At 52.3% G+C, this 7,500-nt stretch overlaps 1 non-coding gene across 1 annotated transcript; it reads right to left on the bottom strand.

Annotated features, from left to right (window-relative positions):
- Positions 1 to 135: 135 nt before the first annotated feature.
- On the bottom strand, positions 136 to 2,044 carry LOC126476897 (small subunit ribosomal RNA). The gene has a single exon (XR_007587328.1). It is a non-coding gene; the product is annotated as a small subunit ribosomal RNA (ribosomal RNA).
- Positions 2,045 to 7,500: the final 5,456 nt, after the last annotated feature.

Raw genomic sequence — 7,500 nt, forward strand, 5'->3', positions numbered from 1 at the left:
CTCGTACCACACAACATTGCCGTTAGTTTTGAGACGAACGCGTGGTTCCGCACGCGGCGCACGGCTACTGCGAGCCGTACAGGTAGCGTGTTGCGCGACACGACACGCACATCGAAAGACATGCAGTCTAGTCGGTAATGATCCTTCCGCAGGTTCACCTACGGAAACCTTGTTACGACTTTTACTTCCTCTAAATGATCAAGTTTGGTCATCTTTCCGGTAGCATCGGCAACGACAGAGTCAATGCCGCGTACCAGTCCGAAGACCTCACTAAATCATTCAATCGGTAGTAGCGACGGGCGGTGTGTACAAAGGGCAGGGACGTAATCAATGCGAGCTTATGACTCGCGCTTACTGGGAATTCCTCGTTCATGGGGAACAATTGCAAGCCCCAATCCCTAGCACGAAGGAGGTTCAGCGGGTTACCCCGACCTTTCGGCCTAGGAAGACACGCTGATTCCTTCAGTGTAGCGCGCGTGCGGCCCAGAACATCTAAGGGCATCACAGACCTGTTATTGCTCAATCTCGTGCGGCTAGAAGCCGCCTGTCCCTCTAAGAAGAAAAGTAATCGCTGACAGCACGAAGGATGTCACGCGACTAGTTAGCAGGCTAGAGTCTCGTTCGTTATCGGAATTAACCAGACAAATCGCTCCACCAACTAAGAACGGCCATGCACCACCACCCACCGAATCAAGAAAGAGCTATCAATCTGTCAATCCTTCCGGTGTCCGGGCCTGGTGAGGTTTCCCGTGTTGAGTCAAATTAAGCCGCAGGCTCCACTCCTGGTGGTGCCCTTCCGTCAATTCCTTTAAGTTTCAGCTTTGCAACCATACTTCCCCCGGAACCCAAAAGCTTTGGTTTCCCGGAGGCTGCCCGCCGAGTCATCGGAGGAACTGCGGCGGATCGCTGGCTGGCATCGTTTATGGTTAGAACTAGGGCGGTATCTGATCGCCTTCGAACCTCTAACTTTCGTTCTTGATTAATGAAAACATACTTGGCAAATGCTTTCGCTTCTGTTCGTCTTGCGACGATCCAAGAATTTCACCTCTAACGTCGCAATACGAATGCCCCCGCCTGTCCCTATTAATCATTACCTCGGGTTCCGAAAACCAACAAAATAGAACCGAGGTCCTATTCCATTATTCCATGCACACAGTATTCAGGCGGGCTTGCCTGCTTTAAGCACTCTAATTTGTTCAAAGTAAACGTGCCGGCCCACCGAGACACTCAATAAAGAGCACCCTGGTAGGATTTCAACGGGGTCCGCCTCGGGACGCACGAGCACGCACGAGGCGGTCGCACGCCTTCGGCTCGCCCCACCGGCAGGACGTCCCACGATACATGCCAGTTAAACACCGACGGGCGGTGAACCAACAGCGTGGGACACAAATCCAACTACGAGCTTTTTAACCGCAACAACTTTAATATACGCTATTGGAGCTGGAATTACCGCGGCTGCTGGCACCAGACTTGCCCTCCAATAGATACTCGTTAAAGGATTTAAAGTGTACTCATTCCGATTACGGGGCCTCGGATGAGTCCCGTATCGTTATTTTTCGTCACTACCTCCCCGTGCCGGGAGTGGGTAATTTGCGCGCCTGCTGCCTTCCTTGGATGTGGTAGCCGTTTCTCAGGCTCCCTCTCCGGAATCGAACCCTGATTCCCCGTTACCCGTTACAACCATGGTAGGCGCAGAACCTACCATCGACAGTTGATAAGGCAGACATTTGAAAGATGCGTCGCCGGTACGAGGACCGTGCGATCAGCCCAAAGTTATTCAGAGTCACCAAGGCAAACGGACCGGACGAGCCGACCGATTGGTTTTGATCTAATAAAAGCGTCCCTTCCATCTCTGGTCGGGACTCTGTTTGCATGTATTACCTCTAGAATTACCACAGTTATCCAAGTAACGTGGGTACGATCTAAGGAACCATAACTGATTTAATGAGCCATTCGCGGTTTCACCTTAATGCGGCTTGTACTGAGACATGCATGGCTTAATCTTTGAGACAAGCATATGACTACTGGCAGGATCAACCAGGGAGCTGCGTCAACTAGAGCTGAGCAGCCGGCCGCCCGGGAGTGTGTCCCGGGGGCCCGCGCGAACACGCAAGCGTCCGCTCAATTATTCTGCAAACAGGAGGAGGCTGAGCTCCCCTGCACAACACACCTCGAAACCCTCTCAGGTCCCGGCGGCGCGCAGCGCCGTCCTAAGTACTTGGTCGGGTTCGAGAGAGGCGCAATCGCCTGGAGTTAGGCGAGTAGACGCTTTAGGTGCGACCACCCGTGCTCCCAACTGAGCTTGCCGCTGCCGACAGAGGCCCGGGAGCGTGCTGTCGTGGCATTGCCGGCGGGAGACAACACGCGCCACCTACGGTGACCGGCAGCTCCAACGCCAGCGCCACAGAAGGACAAAAGCCCCACTTAGGTGCCGAAGCGAACTCTCCCAGCACAGCGCACGCGCCAACACGTCCGCACAGCTGCGATACAAACCACCTGCGAGAACCGCTGGGGCGACCGAGCAGCAGACGGCGTCGCGGCGCCGAGCGCCGGGCGGCGGCGCATCCTCAGCGCACAAAGTTCTCAATCGGACCAGAACACTGCAGATGGCCACCGCGCTTCGCACCGGGCCCGCGAGGACCTACTGTGGCCGCAAGGCGCCGCGAGCAGGGGGCGCCGGCGCGCAGCTGCGCCGCCTGCCGCGTCCGTCGGCCGGCGCGCCTGCCACTGGCCGCCCCCACCAGCCGGCTGTGGCGCGTGCGCCCACGCACCGCGCTGCCAGCACGCCGGGCGGCCCCCCCTCACCGGCCGGGGACGGTCCCACCCATCCACCGCCGCGTATCGCCTCACACCCAGATCCCTTTCACGTTCGTGGGCATGGTGGGTCCCCTTTCACGTTCGTGGGCATGGTGGGTATCCCTGAAACAACCGGTTAATAGCTCGACCGATCGTCGCCAACACTGATTCACCTCTAGCGAGAACAACCGCACCACAACGGGTTACCAGTTGTTCATTTGCGTAACGTCACCAGCAAACGTACACGTCCATCGCCATTTGCAACGAGTATTGCATGCCTGTGTCAGGTGTCACAACACACTACGTCTGCCCACATAGACGCAACTACATGTGCACGCCTAGAGAACACGTGGAAGGTCGACCCCGTACGTATGCGGTGTCCATTGCGCGAACGACTGTCAGCCGGCCTCTGCAGCATGTCGCAGATGTGGAACACGGTGCAACATGCTATCACGGTGTGTGAGAAGAGACGACTACGTCCGAATACACGCTCCACTACATCAACAGACTGCTCATGCTGATCGCCATCCAGGGCGTCCGTTCCTCCCACACGTCTGTATGGCGTACCACACTGCAATCCAGCTCTTATAGGGAGACGACACGTAGCTGCGTGCACAATATTTGGACTGTATGGTCCGCCGTTGCTAGGCGCAGTCGTCATACGGTCACATGTGCCACGATGTATCATTCAGTACATACGGACCAATGTGCAGTACAGTTTGTGGGTTTTGCGTACATCGGCGGACAGGTGACAGGCCGTACCACAACGTAGGCTGAGTACGTCGGCATGCGAAGGGCGTTGAACATGCAAACTTCTCACCGACCAGCTTGCGAAGGCAGGGGGGAAGGGGGGGGGGGCATGTACGTCCTGCTGCTATCCACATTACAGTGTATAGCAGGAGCATGTGGAAAGTCAGCAACACCTGCAAGGTGTTTAACATGACGCGATACACAGGGGACCGGGCAGTGCGAGTAGCGAACTATATTGCGAGGGTTGCGGTTAGGCAACACTACACTAATTTAACGAGTTGCATAACAATTACAGAGCAGGTTCAGCGACAACGTGCGTCAGGTTAAGGCGCAATATAGTTTAGGTTACGGCGCACTTTAGGTTAGGTTAAGGCATATTATAGGTTAGGTTAAGGCATATTATAGGTTAGGTTAAGGCATATTATAGGTTAGGTTAAGGCATATTATAGGTTAGGTTAAGGCATATTATAGGTTAGGTAAAGGCATATTATAGGTTAGGTAAAGGCATATTATAGGTTAGGTAAAGGCATATTATAGGTTAGGTAAAGGCATATTATAGGTTAGGTAAAGGCATATTATAGGTTAGGTAAAGGCATATTATAGGTTAGGTTAAGGCATATTATAGGTTAGGTTAAGGCACAACATGGGTTACGTTAAGGCACAACATGGGTTACGTTAAGGCACAACATGGGTTACGTTACGGCACAACATGGGTTACGTTACGGCACAACATGGTTTACGTTACGGCACAACATGGGCTACGTTACGGCACAACATGGGTTACGTTACGGCACAACATGGGTTACGTTACGGCACAACATGGGTTACGTTACGGCACAACATGGGTTACGTTACGGCACAACATGGGTTACGTTAAGGCACAACATGGGTTACGTTAAGGCACAACATCGGTTATGTTACGGCACAACATCGGTTACGTTACGGCACAACATCGGTTACGTTACGGCACAACATCGGTTACGTTACGGCACAACATCGGTTACGTTACGGCACAACATCGGTTACATTACGGCACAACATCGGTTACGTTACGGCACAACATGGGTTACGTTACGGCACAACATCGGTTACGTTACGGCACTACATGGGTTACGTTACGGCACTACATGTGTTACATTAAGGCACAAATTAGGTTAGGTTAAGGCACAAATTAGGTTAGGTTAAGGCACAAATTAGGTTAGGTTAAGGCACAAATTAGGTTAGGTTAAGGCACAAATTAGGTTAGGTTAAGGCACAAATTAGGTTAGGTTAAGGCACAAATTAGGTTAGGTTAAGGCACAAATTAGGTTAGGTTAAGGCACAAATTAGGTTAGGTTAAGGCACAAATTAGGTTAGGTTAAGGCGCAACGTAGGTTAGGTTAAGGCGCAACGTAGGTTAGGTTAAGGCGCAACGTGGGTTAGGTTAAGGCGCAACGTAGGTTAGGTTAAGGCGCAACGTAGGTTAGGTTAAGGCACAACGTAGGTTAGGTTAAGGCACAACGTAGGTTAGGTTAAGGCACAACGTAGGTTAGGTTAAGGCACAACGTAGGTTAGGTTAAGGCACAACGTAGGTTAGGTTAAGGCACAACGTAGGTTAGGTTAAGGCACAACGTAGGTTAGGTTAAGGCACAACGTAGGTTAGGTTAAGGCACATCGTAGGTTAGGTTAAGGCACAACGTAGGTTAGGTTAAGGCACAACGTAGGTTAGGTTAAGGCACAACGTAGGTTAGGTTAAGGCACAACGTAGGTTAGGTTAAGGCACAACGTAGGTTAGGTTAAGGCACAACGTAGGTTAGGTTAAGGCACAACGTAGGTTAGGTTAAGGCACAACGTAGGTTAGGTTAAGGCACAACGTAGGTTAGGTTAAGGCACAATATAGGTTAGGTTAAGGTACGATATAGGTTAGGTTAAGGTATGATATAGGTTAGGTTAAGGTACGATATAGGTTAGGTTAAGGTACGATATAGGTTAGGTTAAGGTACGATATAGGTTAGGTTAAGGTACGATATAGCGTAGGTTCAGATACACATTGTTGTAGGGAAAGGTGTATTGGGGGGGGGGGCGGCAGGTTCGTTGATAGTGATTATCGTAATTGGATGCCTGCGGTATTATCCGATTTGTCACGTCAGGATGCACTTTTGGCTCATGACAGGCGGCGCTCCGATTCCATGGTTGTGGCAGATCTGTGTCTTTCATTCCTGCCATTGTTTGTGTGCTGTGACAGGAGGCAGTATTGTGATGTTGGGTGCACCCCTGTGTAGGACATGTGTGGGTGTTCGTGGCTTAGCTGAGCAATGTGCGGATGTCGGAAGGGTGGGATATTGTGTTTTCTGGGTGGACCTCCCGGTCTGGTAATGATAGTGTGGATTGTGTCATGTGGCGGAGAGGATGCACTGGATGTTCTTCCATGCTGGTGGTTAGATATTGTGTGTGTGCCTGTTACAGGCAGAGAGTAGTGTGTGATAAGAGAGTAGTGTGTGATAAGAGTGTCTGGCTGACGTGTGGTTCTCATTGTGTGCAGAGTCTTTCAGCATGTATAGGGACGGTTGTATATATTATCTGTATTCTGATGGCTCTGCATCTATTACTAATCAGTGCCGTGTATACGGTTACTCTGGTTCCAGTCGAAACTGTTCTATCTCTGTACATTAGTGACACTGCGGCTCCACTATGTTGCCGCCCCTGTCTGCCGTTTCCCCCAGTGTATGGCTAATGATTATCAGGAATCAGTCTATTAGTCAATACCGATAGTGTGACGACGTCAAATGTCCGGGATGGGGGAAGCTACACCCTTCCCGTGGGTCAGGGCCTAGAAAGACTCTTCCCACGCAGGAGACTCGGACTGTCGTTACTCTTCCGAGACATATATGTGCCCAGCGTTTTTTGCGACTGCGAGTGCAACGCCAGGAGGCTCGGACTGTCGTTACTCTTCCGAGAAATATATTTGCCCAGCGTTTTTTGCGACTGCGAGTGCAACGCCCACGGGTGCCGACATGGATGGGGCGCTTCCTAGCTGATGGCTCAGCATGTGAATCCGTACAGTGAGCAATGCGATCGCGTCTGTAGCTTGTACGTGGTACAGCTCGCAGCTCATGAATAGGGACATTCGCATATATCATCTATCTATGTGGCCCTGTATCATTTACTAAACAGTGCCGTGAGACAACTGAACCATTAGTAAAGTACTGATGTACAGCAGAATGTTTGCCTTCCACCAAGGACGAGTATCGACTCTACCCCAGCGTTGCCACCGCAGGAAGCGGTCTTTGGAAAAACTACCCCCACACCGTCACCATTGTGCGGGGGTACGGACCCTCTATATCCTCAGAGGAGCACTCTTTGCCACCGGGCGTCAGGTCTCGCGGCCTGCCGCCCAGTGCCCACGGGGAACCGCGTGGAGGTGGTGCCACCGTAGCATCCGCTTACAATGGGCATCAGCCGGCGCACGTTTCCCCTGTGATTAGCAGGGTCCACAGCACTCGGCTCGGGCTAGCCAGGCCTTGCCCATCGTCGAGCCCGGAATGTTCCGGGTTCTTGGCCTACAGTCAGTCGCCTTTTAGTCGTCCCCGACCCATGAGTCGGTGTCAGTATCATTACTGCTTGCCTCTGGTGTCGTGTCGGGGTCTCGGAGCATTCCTGCTCTTTCCCTTACGAGTTCCAGAGCTCTCGTTTGCAAGTATCGTTCTAGAGCCAGAGCAGCTATTGCAGAGGCAAGATTGTTGAGCGCTCCCCAGTGTTCTCTGCTCCGAAGAAGCGCTCGAACATCTCTGTTGGGGGGCAGTCTGCCTTCCCGTGCATCAGCGAAATGTGGGCAGTCCCACAGAGCGTGCTCCGGGGATCCTTCCTCGCCGCAGTCACAGTCCGTTGTTTCTCTTTTGCCAGTCCTGCACAAGTAGGTGGAAAAAGGGCCATGTCCCGTCAAGAAGTGCACCAGTCCCCGTGAGGGTTTCAGAA

Source organism: Schistocerca serialis, chromosome 4, assembly GCF_023864345.2.
Source record: "Schistocerca serialis cubense isolate TAMUIC-IGC-003099 chromosome 4, iqSchSeri2.2, whole genome shotgun sequence".
Taxonomy (NCBI): domain Eukaryota; kingdom Metazoa; phylum Arthropoda; class Insecta; order Orthoptera; family Acrididae; genus Schistocerca; species Schistocerca serialis.